This window comes from Heteronotia binoei, chromosome 1, assembly GCF_032191835.1.
Source record: "Heteronotia binoei isolate CCM8104 ecotype False Entrance Well chromosome 1, APGP_CSIRO_Hbin_v1, whole genome shotgun sequence".
Lineage (NCBI taxonomy): Eukaryota > Metazoa > Chordata > Lepidosauria > Squamata > Gekkonidae > Heteronotia > Heteronotia binoei.
This window is the reverse complement of record NC_083223.1, coordinates 14,860,083-14,873,832: the sequence shown is the minus strand read 5'-3', so window position 1 is coordinate 14,873,832 and position 13,750 is coordinate 14,860,083. Positions and strand designations below refer to the sequence as shown.

General features: G+C 44.3%; 1 protein-coding gene across 2 annotated transcripts in view; it reads left to right on the top strand.

The window, feature by feature from the left end:
- The window catches only part of SUPT3H (SPT3 homolog, SAGA and STAGA complex component), a 436,825-nt gene that overhangs the window by 232,224 nt on the left and 190,851 nt on the right, over positions 1-13,750 (top strand). The window lies entirely within an intron of this gene.

Genomic DNA, 13,750 nt, shown 5'->3' with positions numbered 1-13,750 from the left:
GCAGTGAATTCCATGTGTTAATCACCCTTTGGGTGAAGGACTTCCTTTTATCAGTTCTAATCCCGACTGCTCAGCAATTTCATTGAATGTCCACGAGTTCTCGTATTGTGAGAAAGGGAGAAAAGTACTTCTTTCTCTTACCTTCTCTATCCCATGCATAATCTTGTAAACCTCTGTCATATCACCCCTAAGCCAACATTTCTCCAAGCTAAGGAGCCCCAAGTGTTTTCACCTTTCTTCATAGGATCACGAGCAATGTTTATGAACACTCTAACAGCTGAGAGGGTACCTTGGTAGGGGGTATGGTAGGGAAGAAAGTTGCGCTCGATTTGACAGGACAGATCCTACCACTCCGGCGAGCAAAGGCGACTTGCTCCAATTTAAGCGGTAAACTCTTGGAGGATTGGCTACAGCAGGGGTGTGTGGCCTAATATGCAAAGGAGCTCCTGCTGGAATTCCACCCCTGGTCAGCAGTACAAGTTTATACCCGTGCGAGGTGGTTTTGTTTTCATGAGGTTGACGACTTTCCACTAAAAAGGTAAAGGCAGTCTCCCTGTGCAACAGGGCCGTAGCCAGGATTTCATGTTTGGTGGAGCCCACAGCAGGATTTGTTGTTGGGAGGGGAGGGGCCTCTCGGAACTGTAAGCTGCCTTGAGTTCCACAAGCTAACTCCCCTTTGCCTGGGCAGTCACAGCAGCTCTGGTCCCCCTCTCTTTCCTATGTGCCCCTCTTTCAGAGAGACAGAGACCTCTTGACTCTATCCCCCCCCCACCTTTGCTCTGCACCCTGTGTTAGGGGAGGGAAGAGAAAAAAGCGAAAAGACCTGCAGCAATGCTACTACTTGTTCATAGTGGGGGTGAGCAAAGGGGACAGATTGGGGGGCCCTCCAACGGAGGGGCCATATAGTTAGAAGGAGGGGTTCAAAGGATGGGCCTGGGCCCTCCCAGGCCCCACTGTAGCTACGGGCCTGCTGTGCAAGTACTGTGTCGTTATCGACCCATGGGGTGATGTCCCATCACGACATTTTCTTGGCAGACTTTTTACGGGGCGGTTTGCCATTGCCTTCCCCAGTCATCTACACTCTACCGGCTGAATGCGGTGCCTTCCTGAAAAGTTCCAACATATTTCACAGAGCAACGTTGTCGGTTGGATCCGGTTGCCGACCACAATAATAAAACTGAACCGAGCCTGAAAGAAACAAGATGTCACGTGCTACCATAACTGTCACTGTGGCATGTTGCGGGACAGACACGAGCCAACCTTGTTGAACATTGGAAAGACTCCCAAACAGATCACGGTTCTTGCATGCCATTTCAGTTCCATAAGGCTATTTTCTTGAGTCCATTTGCTCTGTTTATGGGCGCAGCAGCATGATTCTTCCAGTGTCCTTGTTGTGTTTGTCCTTCAGAAAGAAATCATTCCGAAATTCCTTACAAAAATGCTCAAGTTTCTGGAAACCAAGCAGACGAAAGAGCCAGCCCTATCATTTCCTTATGGTTAACGTTGCCCGATAGCCAGCCGGCATAAAGCTGTAACATCAAAGGCAGGTTCACAGCAGTTTAATCATTTGTTAAGCAAATAAGAGAATATTAGAATGCATGCGTAGGTTATTCTAAGAAGCGTAGTCTGTGCAGTGTGTTTGATAGGCTATTGCTAGAAATGGATGCTGGCCTAGTTGGACTTTTGGTCTGATAAAGCACAGCTTCTCCAATGCTCTCTCATGCCCTGCACATGTTTCTTCGGTAGTTGTATTCTTCAGAGAAGCTTCCAAGTGCAAAAGAAGAGGAAAAAGACAGAGGCAGGCAATGGCAAACCACCCCTGCATGCTTCTTGTCTTGAAAACCCTACAAGGAACACCCTGAATTGGTTATGACTTGACAGCACTGCACTGTTGTTATTATTGTTATTGTTGTTATCAGGGGTCGCTTTGTAGAAAAATAGGTGGCGGAGCTCATTAGCATAACTCATTAGCATATGCCCCCCCAGCCAAAAGCAACCCAATGCGAGAAAGGAGAGCCGTGGGCCCCTTCTGAGAAGCAGTTCAGCTCGGCATTTTCCAACCCCGGAAATCTGCTTCTCAGAAGGGGAAGGCTGGAACTTCTGTTCGGGTAGTGGAAGGCAATCGAATGCCTATTACCTACATTTCTCAGTCAGAGATCAGTCCAAGATATGCACAGGAAACTTTGAGGAGATTTACCTTGGCTAAAAGGGAGTCCCGGGGGGGGGGGCTCCTTTGAGGCTTTGAGGGATCTCTGGAGATGTTGCATTTTCATCAGCTGCAGAAGTTTCCAGAGTCATTTATTTTACCTAAGCTCGACAGGATCCTAATCTTCTTTGATACTGCTAAACATCTAAAGCTATACAAGACCGGTGTTGATCTGGATAACTACAGAAAAGGTACAGATTGCTATCTTTCATTCCGGGATTAATTAAAGTTAAACAAAATTAAATCAGAAGGTGGGAAATTGAAATCTAGAAAGCTTGGAAGAAGAAAGGGAGAAGGGGCGAAATTTGGACTTTGTAAATTTAGAGGACAGTGCTAAAAAGTGGAAAGGAATTTATTGTTTTGTCTACTTGCGGTTTTGAAGAAAAAGCCCCATCATCATAGATTTGCAGCTCCCACAGCCAACACAGGAAATACGTCAAGCATCGTGAGAGCTCTCTACCAGTGAAAACAGGATTTGGTGGCAAGCAAAGCAGGAAGTATCGGATGGAAAAGTGAAATAATTGAAGCAGCCAGCCTACTCTAGGACTATAATATCATAGAAAAACATTGGCGGCCATTGCTAGGAGGTTAAAAATTAAATAATTTTTTTAAAGTGTTCGGGACATTAAAAATTGGTGGAGCCGGCAGAGGTGACAATTATAAGGTAAATACTATTGGACATTACTGATTACAAAATTGTCTTAAAAGTCGAGAAGATGGAGATTGAATGATTTACTACAGAATAAAGAAAAGTGACATCTCTAGAAAATGAAACTAAAGCTTTCTTCCAAATAAATGATAAAGAAGATATAGAATTTCAGACGGTGTGGGATGCTTATAAAGCAGTAATGAGAGGAATATTGATTATATTGAATAATAAAGAGAAGAGGGCAAAAGAAAAACACATGCTGGACATTCAAAATGAAATAAAGAAAAAAGAAGGGGAACTAAGGAAAAGGCCAGGGGAAAAGAAAATTATGAGGGAGATTACAATATTACAAACACAAATGAGACATTTGTTAAGTAAAGAACTGGAATGGAATCTGAAAAGATTGCAACAAAAATCTTTTGAGGGAGCAAATAAACCTGGAAAATATTTGGCCTGGCAACTGAAGAAAAAGAGAAAGTAAAATTATTAATAAAATTGTGGTGGAGGGAAGAGAGATGGTAGATCAAGAAGGAATAAAAAGAGAATTCTTTAAGTATTATGCCAAATTATTTAAGGGTGTTAAAATAAAGAAAGAAAAGATGGAAGAGTATTTACAAAAGATTAAAATAGCACCCTTAACAGAAAATATGGGGAAAGTCTTGAATGATCCAATTGAAAAAATAGAAATTGAAGCAGCAATTAATGCAATGGAAAATGGAAAAGCACCTGGGCCAGATGGATATACAGCTAAATTTTTTTTAAACCTTCAAATAGGAGTTAATTCCAAAACTTCAGAAATTGATGAACATGATAAGAATAAAAGGGAAAATACCAAATACATGGAAGGAAGCTGTTATTTCATTGATCCCAAAGGAAGATAGAGATGTCACGAATGTAAAAAATTATAGACCAATCTCACTATTAAATAATGACTATAAAATATATACAAGAATCTTGGCAGAACGGCTTAAACAATATTTGATAAATTTTATAAAGGAAGATCAAGCGGGGTTTCTCCCCAAAAGGCAAATAAGAGACAATATTAAAACTGTTGTAAATATTGTAGAATATTATGAAAGACATCCAGAAAAGGAAGTAGCATTATTCTTTGCGGATGCAGAGAAAGCGTTTGATAATTTAAATTGGGACTTTATGTTTGCAGTAATGGAGAAAATGGAGTTGGGGAAAAACTTTATAAGGATGATAAAAGCAATATATACTGAACAATGTGCAAAGTTATGTATACATGCTGATCTTACAGAAGACATGATAATTAGCAAAGGTACAAGACAAGGCTTTCCCCACTGTTGTTTATAATGACTCTTGAAATCTTACTGATGCAAATCCAAGAAGATAAAGAAATAGAAGGATTAAAAGTAAAAGAATTTACTTACAAATATAGAGTATTTGCAGATGATATGTTTATAAATGAAAATCCCATACAAGTCACACCTTTGTTGTTAGCTAAAATACAAGAATATGGGGAATTGGCGGGACTGTGTATTAATAAAGAAAAATCAAAACTTCTATGTAAAAATATGCAAGTAAGCAAACAAAAGGAACTGCAGAAGATAACGGGATGAGAAGTTACCTCTAAGGTAAAATATTCGGGTGTGGAGATAACAATGAAGAATATTGACTTGTTTAAAAACAATTACGAGAAGCTATGGCGTAAAATGGATGAAGATATGATAAAATGGAATAAACCTAATTTGTCATTGCTTGGCAGAATAGCTGCAATGAAGATGAATATTTTGCCAAGAATAATGTATTTGTTTCAAACTATTCCAATTGTGAAAGACAGTAAACAATTTAATAAATGGCAAAGGAAAATTTCAGAGTTTGTGTGGGCTGGGAAGAAACCAAGGATCAAAATGAAAATCTTAACAGATACAAAAGAGAGAGGAGGATTCCAATTACCAGATTTAAAATTATATCATGAAGCAGTTTGTCTAGTGTGGATAAAAGAATGGGTGACGCTGTTGAACAAAAAACTTTTAGCGTTGAAAAGTCATGGAAATAAACTTGGCTGGCACACTTATATGTACTATGGGGAAAAAAAGATGGATGTTTTTCTCTCTCACCATTATATAAAAAATAATTTGCTAAATACTTGGATGAAATATAAGAAGTATGGGGATGAGAGTAAACCTGTATGGATAGTGCCAGCAGAAGTAATAAAAATAACAGCTGAGACGGGTGAAGAAAAGTGGTTGTCATACAATCAACTATTAAAAATACAAAGTGGCAAAATAGAATTGAAAACTGCTGAAGAGCTGAATAATAAATATGATTGGTTCCAAATGCAACAAATAAAGAGCTTGGTGGAAAATGATATTAAAACTGAAGGAATAAGAAGAGAGCAAACAGAAATGGAAAAAGTTCTGCTTGGAGACAATGAAAAATTAATTTCAAAATTATATAAATTACTTTTAAAATGGTCTACGGAAGATGAAGTAGTGAAATCTCAAGTGATTAAGTGGGCAATTAATGTAAATAAAGAAATACAGATAGAAACTTGCGAATATTTGTGGAAGAATTCTATAAAGCTTTCGACGTGTCATAGTATTAAAGAGAACTGTTTTAAAATGATGTAAAGGTGGTATATGACTTCTAAAAAGTTGGCAGAGATGAACAATAAGATGCCAGATAGATGTTGGAAATGTAAAAGACATGAAGGTTCTTTCTACCATATGTGGTGGACTTGTGAAAGAGCAAAAAAGTATTGGCAGATGATTCAACAAGAAATTTCTAGGATCTTGGGATACAAATTTAAGAAAGTTGCAGAGACTTTTCTGTTGGAATTACAAATGGAAAAATTTCCAAAAGAAGATAGAACTATAATCTGGTACTTGCTTTCAGCTGCTAGGATATTATATGTGCAGTTGTGGAAGCAAGAAAAAATACCAGAATAATGGGATTGGATTGTAAAAGGTATGACATGGAGTGAACTGGACAAATTAACAAGAATTTTAAGAGACTATGACTTAGAAGTTTTTAAGATGCAGCTGAAAAAGTTTAGAAGATATGTATAAAGAGTGGAAAATAAAAGGACATTGGACAATTTTTGATAATGATTAAGCCTTAGAAGGAAGAAGAATATTAATCTTTGTTTTTATTAGCTAAGGGTACCTTTAAATGTTATTATTTCAAGTAAATAACACCAGCGGGGGTCAAGTAACGGAGGGAGGGGTGGTTAGAAAGTAATATATGGGATAGATAAAAATAAGTTATTAATGATGCAAGAAATAGATATTGTTATCATATGTTACTAAATAAAATTGTTTTAAACAAAGAAAGGAGAGCCCTGGGCGAGCGAGGCCTACTTGGGTTGGCTAGAGATCCAGCCAGCCCAAGCAGGCCTCGCTCACCTGGGGCTCTCTGTGCCCCCCCTGCATTCAAAAGCCCAGGAAGGCACCCGCCACCCAAAATCACATAAGGAATGGAGAAAGGGTGGTGCAGGCTTCTCCAGGGGTTAATGAGGGCTGCTGGGGGCATGGCAAAGCCCTGGTGGCTGGCTGTTATGCAGCTGCACCTACTATTCAGTGGAGAAGGTAGGTAGGGGAGGGAGGGGGAACCCCCAGAAAGGTTCAGGAGCTGTGCTCCTGTGAGCTCCTGCTGAATCCGAGACCTGGTTGCTATTAATTTAGTTGGTGCAGATTAACAAAAGAAAGGTTATTGCTGAAAGTCAGACTTTTGCTAGAGCCCTCAGTAGCTAAAATGACTGAGGCTGACTGTGTGCTTTGCGGAAGAGGAGCTGTTATGCAGTGGCCAAACAGAGAAGAAATTTATCTTGTGAAGAAATCCGTTCTCTGATAGGCGCATCCTCCAAGGCACCACATTTCCTTACAAACCCTACAGCAGCCTCTAAAGAGTGTTTGTCTCTGCTGATTTCACTGTAGCAACGGGAGGCTAAACTTGCTTAACATAAGAGCCGCATAGGATAAAGGTCAGATGTTTGAGAGAAGGAAGGGAGGAAGGAAGGCAAATAGATGGGGAAGGGAGGTGGAGGTGGAAAGAAAGCAACTTTAACTTTAAATGCATTCTCCGGCCAGCTTGGCTTGGAGAAGTGATTTAAAGAGACAAATGCCTTCTCCAAGACAGCCTAGAGGGCAATGGCGGCTTTGAGAGCCACACAATATGCGTGAAAGAGCCCAGTGGTGCCTATAGACATAGGCAGTACTGGTCCAAGGTTGGCCAAAGCTTCCCCTGACATGGTCACAATAGAACTGGGACACTTTCAGGGAGGGGGCAATGCATGATTGTAAAGGAACAGGCTTGTCCCTAGGGTAGGGGGTCCCCAAGAGGTTGCCCGTTGCTCCATGGAGCCTGCTGGCCGCTCTCCTGCTGCCTCCCAAGCGTTTTTAGCAAGTGGGTGGGGCCAGGCGAGGCTTTCACCCAGTAGAGTTTCTGATTGGCCTCCGGGAATGGGATTGACTGTACAGATTAAAAGGCATCCTTGTTAAACAGACCTTCTACCTGAAATGTTGAAGAGTTACTATCGGAGTTATGCATAACCTCTCTCCCTGACGTTTTGCAGTTGGCTCCATCTCCTCCGGTGGTCATTTCGTAGTCGGGGCCACTGCCTTGTGTCAGAATCCCAAAGGTACCCCCGCAGTCAAAAATGTTGGGGGACCCACGACCTACAATTGGAATGTCAACTGTCATGTCCCCCCCCACCCAGTCGCCTGCGTTTCCCACTCTGAATTTCTGAGAGCAGCCCTCCCTTCCCTCTCCTCCTTCGTTCCGTAGCTACCAACCGGGAACAATGACTTCCTAGAGTTGCCAACCTCCTGGGTGGGGGGGCTGGATTTCTCCTGGAACTGTAGCATCTCCAGACGTGCTCTGTGGATTTCATGGCATTATGCCCTACAGAGGTCCTTCGCCCTAAACCGCACCCTCCCCAAGCATCCCCCCCATCTCCAACGGTTTCCCAACCCATAATTAGCAGCCTTATGGCTTTCCCCTCCCCCTTCAGGGAGAGCACCGTTTAGTTGACAAGTCTATTCCTCTTTCCTCTCTATCTAGCAGGGTTTCCCCCTCCCCCCCCCCGCATTAACTTTCTTACAGAATTTAGCAAAAGTATATACTCCACTTGCCCAAGTTTAAAAAACAAATCTCTCTTTTCCCTGTTTTTTAAAACTTTCCCCAAAGATCACTTTTCGATTAGGCTAAGGTGTAGCAAAAATCAGGATGGCAAAACCAGCATTTTTCAGAAACTCCACCCACGTGGAAACCGGAGACTACAAGGCTAGATACCTGCTGAGTCTTCTCTTTGCAGTAACAAGTTTTGACTAACTTACGTAGTTTTCAGTTAGGAAAGGGAAGGTCCCCTGTGCAAGCACCAGTCGTTTCCGACTCTGGGGTGACGTTGCTTTCACAACATTTTCACGGCAGACTTTTTACGGGGTAGTTTGCCATTGCCTTCCCCGGTCATCTACACTTTCCTCCCCAGCAGGCTGGGTACTCATTTTACCCATCTCGGAAGGGTGGAAGGCTCAGTCAACATCGAGCCAGCTACCTGAAAACCCAGCTTCCGCCGGGATCAGGTCGTGAGTAAAGCTCAGGACTGCAGTACTGCAGCTTTAACACTCTGCGCCACGGGGCTCTTTGTTTTCACTTAAGCGCTACATAAACCCGCCTGAAGAATTTCTGGGGCTGCTCTGGTTCAGCTATCCCAAAACACAATTGATGATGTCAATCTAGCCAAATATATTCTCGATCTTTATTTTATGCCTTATAAAGGTTTGAGTCTGAGGCTGACCTGCCCAACCCATGAGCTCTTCTAACCACCTTTGAAGAGGCAGCTTGGCCCGCCCACAAAGCAGGATATCGCTCTAGAAGTAGCTTTGTCAACTTCCAGGTGAGGCCTGGAGATCTCCTGGAATTACTGCCAATCGTCAAACAACAGTGGTCAGTTCCCCTGAGAAAAATTGGCAGCTTCTGAAGAAGATTCTGTGGCATTATACCCCACTGAGGTCCTCGCCCTCTCCACGCTGGACCCCCACATCTCCAGGAATTTCCCAACCTGGAGTTGGCAACCATACTCTGAAAGCCTGACTAGGGTTGCCAGGTCTGTGTTGGAAAATACCTGGAGACTTTGGGGGTGGGTCTGGGAGAGGGTGGGGTTTGGGAGGGGCGGGGCCTCAGCTTGGGACAAGGCCACGGAGCCCACCCTTCAAAGCCGCCGTTTTCTGTGGAGAGCCAGTTTGGTGTAGTGGTTAAGTATGTGGACTCTTATCTGGGAGAACCGGGTTTGATTCCCCACTCCTCCACTTGCACCTATGGAATGGCCTTGGGTCAGCCAGAGCTCTGGTAGAGGTTGTCCTTGAAAGGGAGCTGCTGGGAGAGCCCTCTCCAGCCCCACCCACCTCACAGGGTGTCTGTTGTGGGGGAGGAAGGTAAAGGAGATTGTGAGCCGCTCTGAGACTCTTCGGAGTGGAGGGCGGGATATAAATCCAATATCTTCATCTACCTCACAGGGTGTCTGTTGTGAGGGAGGAAGGTAAGGGAGATTGTGAGCCGCTCTGAGACTCTTTGGAGTGGAGGGCGGGATATAAATCCAATATCTTCATCTACCTCACAGGGTGTCTGTTGTGGGGGAGGAAGGTAAAGGAGATTGTGAGCCGCTCTGAGACTCTTCGGAGTGGAGGGCGGGATATAAATCCAATATCTTCATCTACCTCACAGGGTGTCTGTTGTGGGGGAGGAAGGTAAAGGAGATTGTGAGCCGCTCTGAGACTCTTCGGAGTGGAAGGTGGGATATAAATCCAATATCTTCTTCTTCTTCTTCTCCAGAGGAGCTGGTCTCTGCCAGCTGGAGATCACTTGTAAAAGCGGGAGATCTCCAGGCCCCACCTGGAGGCTGGCAGCCCTAGGCCTAAGTAGGTTTGCAAGGATGAGGAAGAGAGGAACTGCCAAATGCTTGCCAGGTCACCCTCTTGTATATTCACTTTGACTGGGATGGAAAGTGCAATCAAGCCATAGCTGACTTATGGTGACTGCCCATGTCTGCGTCTGTGTTGCAGCCCCGGACTTCCCTGGTGGTCTCTCACCCCAATACTAAGCAGGCTTAGCTTCTGAGATCTGATGAGATCCGGCTAGTCTGGACCAATCGGGACACAGCATATTTATTTTGGTGGGCTACAAAGTACACAAAGCCTGTTACGGGACCTTTCAAATACCGCTTTTGTTGTTGTCGCTGTTGTTTGTCAGATTGCGTGGTCACTACAAAAGGGCACTGGTGAAATCAAAGGCAGATATGCTAGAAGTCAGATAACAGCACTTCGTGCAGAGAGAAGTATGCGACAACGGTGTGAGAATGTGAAAATTCCCACATTTCCCCTACCCTAACCTCACCCCTCTGCCTCGGTTTCAGAGATAATTAAGCATCTGCTATTTTGGTGTTGTTGGAATCCTCAGAAGAAAATGAGCACTGGTGTCAAGGTCAAGACAAACTTCCAGCAGGGAGGAAAAACCTGAATGGCCCCTTGGTGTGGTCTGCTTATAATGTTTGTGCTATTTCAGCATCGTTTCCCAGTTTGGGGGGGGGGGGGGGGCGGAGTTTTAAAATTCACCAAAATTCACTGCCTCCCTTAAATTCAACGTAAAGTCAACACATAAAATTAGGAGTCACAAATGCAGATCTGCTCGAATTGCATAGTATCCTAATATCTCAATTTTTGGCAATAAAAATGCTGACATTTAACAATTTTGGACTTTGTATGTACCGTTAAGCAAATGCTGAATTATTGGGAGAGATTAAGCCCTTTTATCAGTTCTGGCAGTACTAAAAAGGCAGCATGAAGATATTAAATATCCTGCTTTTAGGGAATGGAAAAAGAGTACAAAGGAAATAAAATGTTATTTTTTTTTTCCTCCAGGTGTGATAAATATGCCCACTTGCTGTCATTTCAGCCCTTTGCGCAGCTTTGTGCTGATTCCAGATGTATTTAGTGGATTTTCCCTATTCATGTTTTTTTTGTTAAATTCTAGAACTCATTTGGGCCTTTACATTTTTTAAAATGCAAAAATACAAGATGAGAGTAAGAATACCAGAGAGGCGTATATAAGGGGAATGAATTGGAGGGACTCCGGTTCTTACTCCAGCCTGTACCAGTTAGCAATTTTCTGGCCTTAATAGATATGAAAAATTATTTCAGTGTTGAACTGTAACCCAAGGATCGTGCAGCAGCCATTGTGAATGTCTTGCAATTAATCTGTTAACTGTCGTCAAATTAATGGGAACTGGCTGGTTTCCTTCCCTTTCATGTACGGTTCCCTCCCCCCCACCCTGTGATGGGTGCTGGGGACCCTGCAGAAGAAGCCGAGCCTGCAGAGCCTGCAGAAGGAACTGTGCCCCTGCCACCTGCACCAGTGCCCCTGCCTCCTGCTGAAGAAGATCCAAGCCCCCCTGCCTCGCCCTCTCGGGTGGCTCGTGTGCGTGACCGCCTTCGTCAGGACCTCAGGGATCGGAGGAGGGCGGCACGCTCACAAGCAAGACGCTCCCTGAGCCCTGAGTGTTGAAAGGATTCTGGCCCTTCCAAGAGTGAGGATGCTTGAGTTTTGGCAGGATCCTGGCTGCTGCGCTGAGACAGCAATTAGCCCAAATGAGCAACAGGCAGCAGAGGGCTATATAGCTGTGGGCTTTGGGAGGAGGCTTTGTGGAAGCAACTAGTCACATACCTGACGTGCTAGCATCCACTCCGGCTCTTGACTTTGGCTTTTGGACCCCTGACTCTGGCTTGGACTTCTGGACCCCCTGACTTCGGCTTCTGAACCTCTGACCTGTGATACCTGGATTACGATTCTGTTTTGGCACCTTGGACCCTCCTTGCTCACCAGTTGCCGACCTTGGACCGCCCCTGGACTTTGCCTGACTCAGCCCCAGCTCGTGACACACCCCTTGTCAGGGTTAATCATGGAATGCTTTAACCATGGCTAGTATATCAACTAGGGTTTTATGCGAACTTGCAAGTTGTGTTTCCAGGAGAACCTGCTTAGCGATAGCTGTGGTTAGCGCCGATGCTTTACTAGCCTATGGTTGATGTCAGTAGGAGAAGGAAGGACAGAATTTGGGAGAACCAAAAAGGAGAGGAGGAAGAAACATCTGGTACTGTGGCGCACTCCTAGACCATTAACCAGTGTTCTCTCTACGCTGCGGAGTCTTGTGAGCAATTCTGCTTTGTGAGCTGCTGGCATTAAAGTTGTGTTCTACTGCATAAATTAGAAGAAGAAGACTGCAGATTTATACCCCAGAGAATCAGAGACTCAGAGCGGCTTTGTTGTTGTTCAGTCGCACAGTCGAGTCCGACTCTTTGCGACCCCATGGACAAAGTCACGCCAGGCCCTCCTGTCTTCCACCTTCCTCCAAATGCTCAAATTTGTGTTAGTGACATCAGTAACGCTGTCCAGCCATCTCATCTTTTGCCATCCCCTTCTTCTTTTGCCTTCTGTCTTTCCCAGCATCAGGATCTTCTCCAGGGAGTGATCCCTTCTCATTTGGTGGCCAGAGTATTTGAGCTTCAGCTTCAGCCTCTGACCTTCCAGGGAACAATCTGGGTTGATTTCCCTTAGGACTGACTGATGGGATCTTCTTGCAGTCCAAGGGACTCTCAGGATTCTTCTCCAGCACCACAGCTAGAAAGCATCTATTCTTCTTCACAGCCATACATTACAGAGCGGCTTACAATCTCCTATATCTTCTCCTGCCCCTGTCTTCCCAACAGCTGGTATTCCAAGGAGGTCTCCCATCCAAGAATTTAACAGAGTCGATCCTGCTTAGCTTCCAAGATCTGACGAGATTGGACTTGCCCGGGTATCCGGGTCAGGGCTGAAGTGTGGAAGTCTTCCTGACCTCCTTGGGCAAGCCATTCCACATTATGTGAGCCACCGCTGAGAAATCATGTGAATGGACTACTGCAGGGGTGGCCAACGGTAGCTCTCAGATGTTTTTTGCCTACAACTCCCATCAGCCTCAGCCATTGGCCATGCTGGCTGGGGCTGATGGGAGTTGTAGGCAAAAAACATCTGGAGAGCTACTGTTGGCCACCCCTGTTAACTACTTTAGAAGACTTTGCTCAGATGATCCCAGTAGGCAGCTGTGTTGGTCTGAAGCAATAGAACAAAGCAGTAGACAAGTAGCACCTTTAAGACCAACTAAGCTTTATTCAGGATGTAAGCTTTCGTATGCTCTCAAGCAGACTTCATCAGACAAATGGGAATGGAAGCAGCAATTCTTAGTATAAGTGGGCAGTGTGGAATCATGGGAATGTTTTTAGCAGATTAAAAGAATCACAAATAGGGATCTGTGTCCTCTATTTAAGCTAACAAAGCCAGAATGTTACCTAGATTTATGGCACCCCTACGACAGCAGCCTGCTTTTTATCACCCTCCAGTGTTGTTTCAGCCCTGCCTTGTCCTAACACTAACAAACACAGATCCCTATTTGTGATTCTTTTAATCTGCGAAAAATATTCCCATGATTTGACACTGCCCACTTATATTACAAATTGTTGCTTCCATTCCCATTTTGTCTGATGAAGTCTGCTTGAGAGCATACGAAAGCTTACATTCTGAATAAAACTTAGTTGGTCTTAAAGGCGCACTTGTCTACTGCTTTGTTCTTTTGCTCAGCTGAGGGCGTTTGTTGCAGTGGGTCCAAGGCCAGTTTGGTGTAGTGGTTCAGTATGTGGCCTCTTATCTGGGAGAACCAGGTTTGATTCCCCACTCTTCCACTTGCTCCTGCTGGAATGGCCTTGGGTCAGCCATACCTTTCGTAGGAGTTGTCCTTGAAAGGGCAGCTTCTGGGAGAGCTCTCTCAGCCCCACCCACTTCACAGGGTGTCTGTTGTGCGGGGGGGAGGTGAAGGAGATTGACCTCTCTGAGATTCAGAA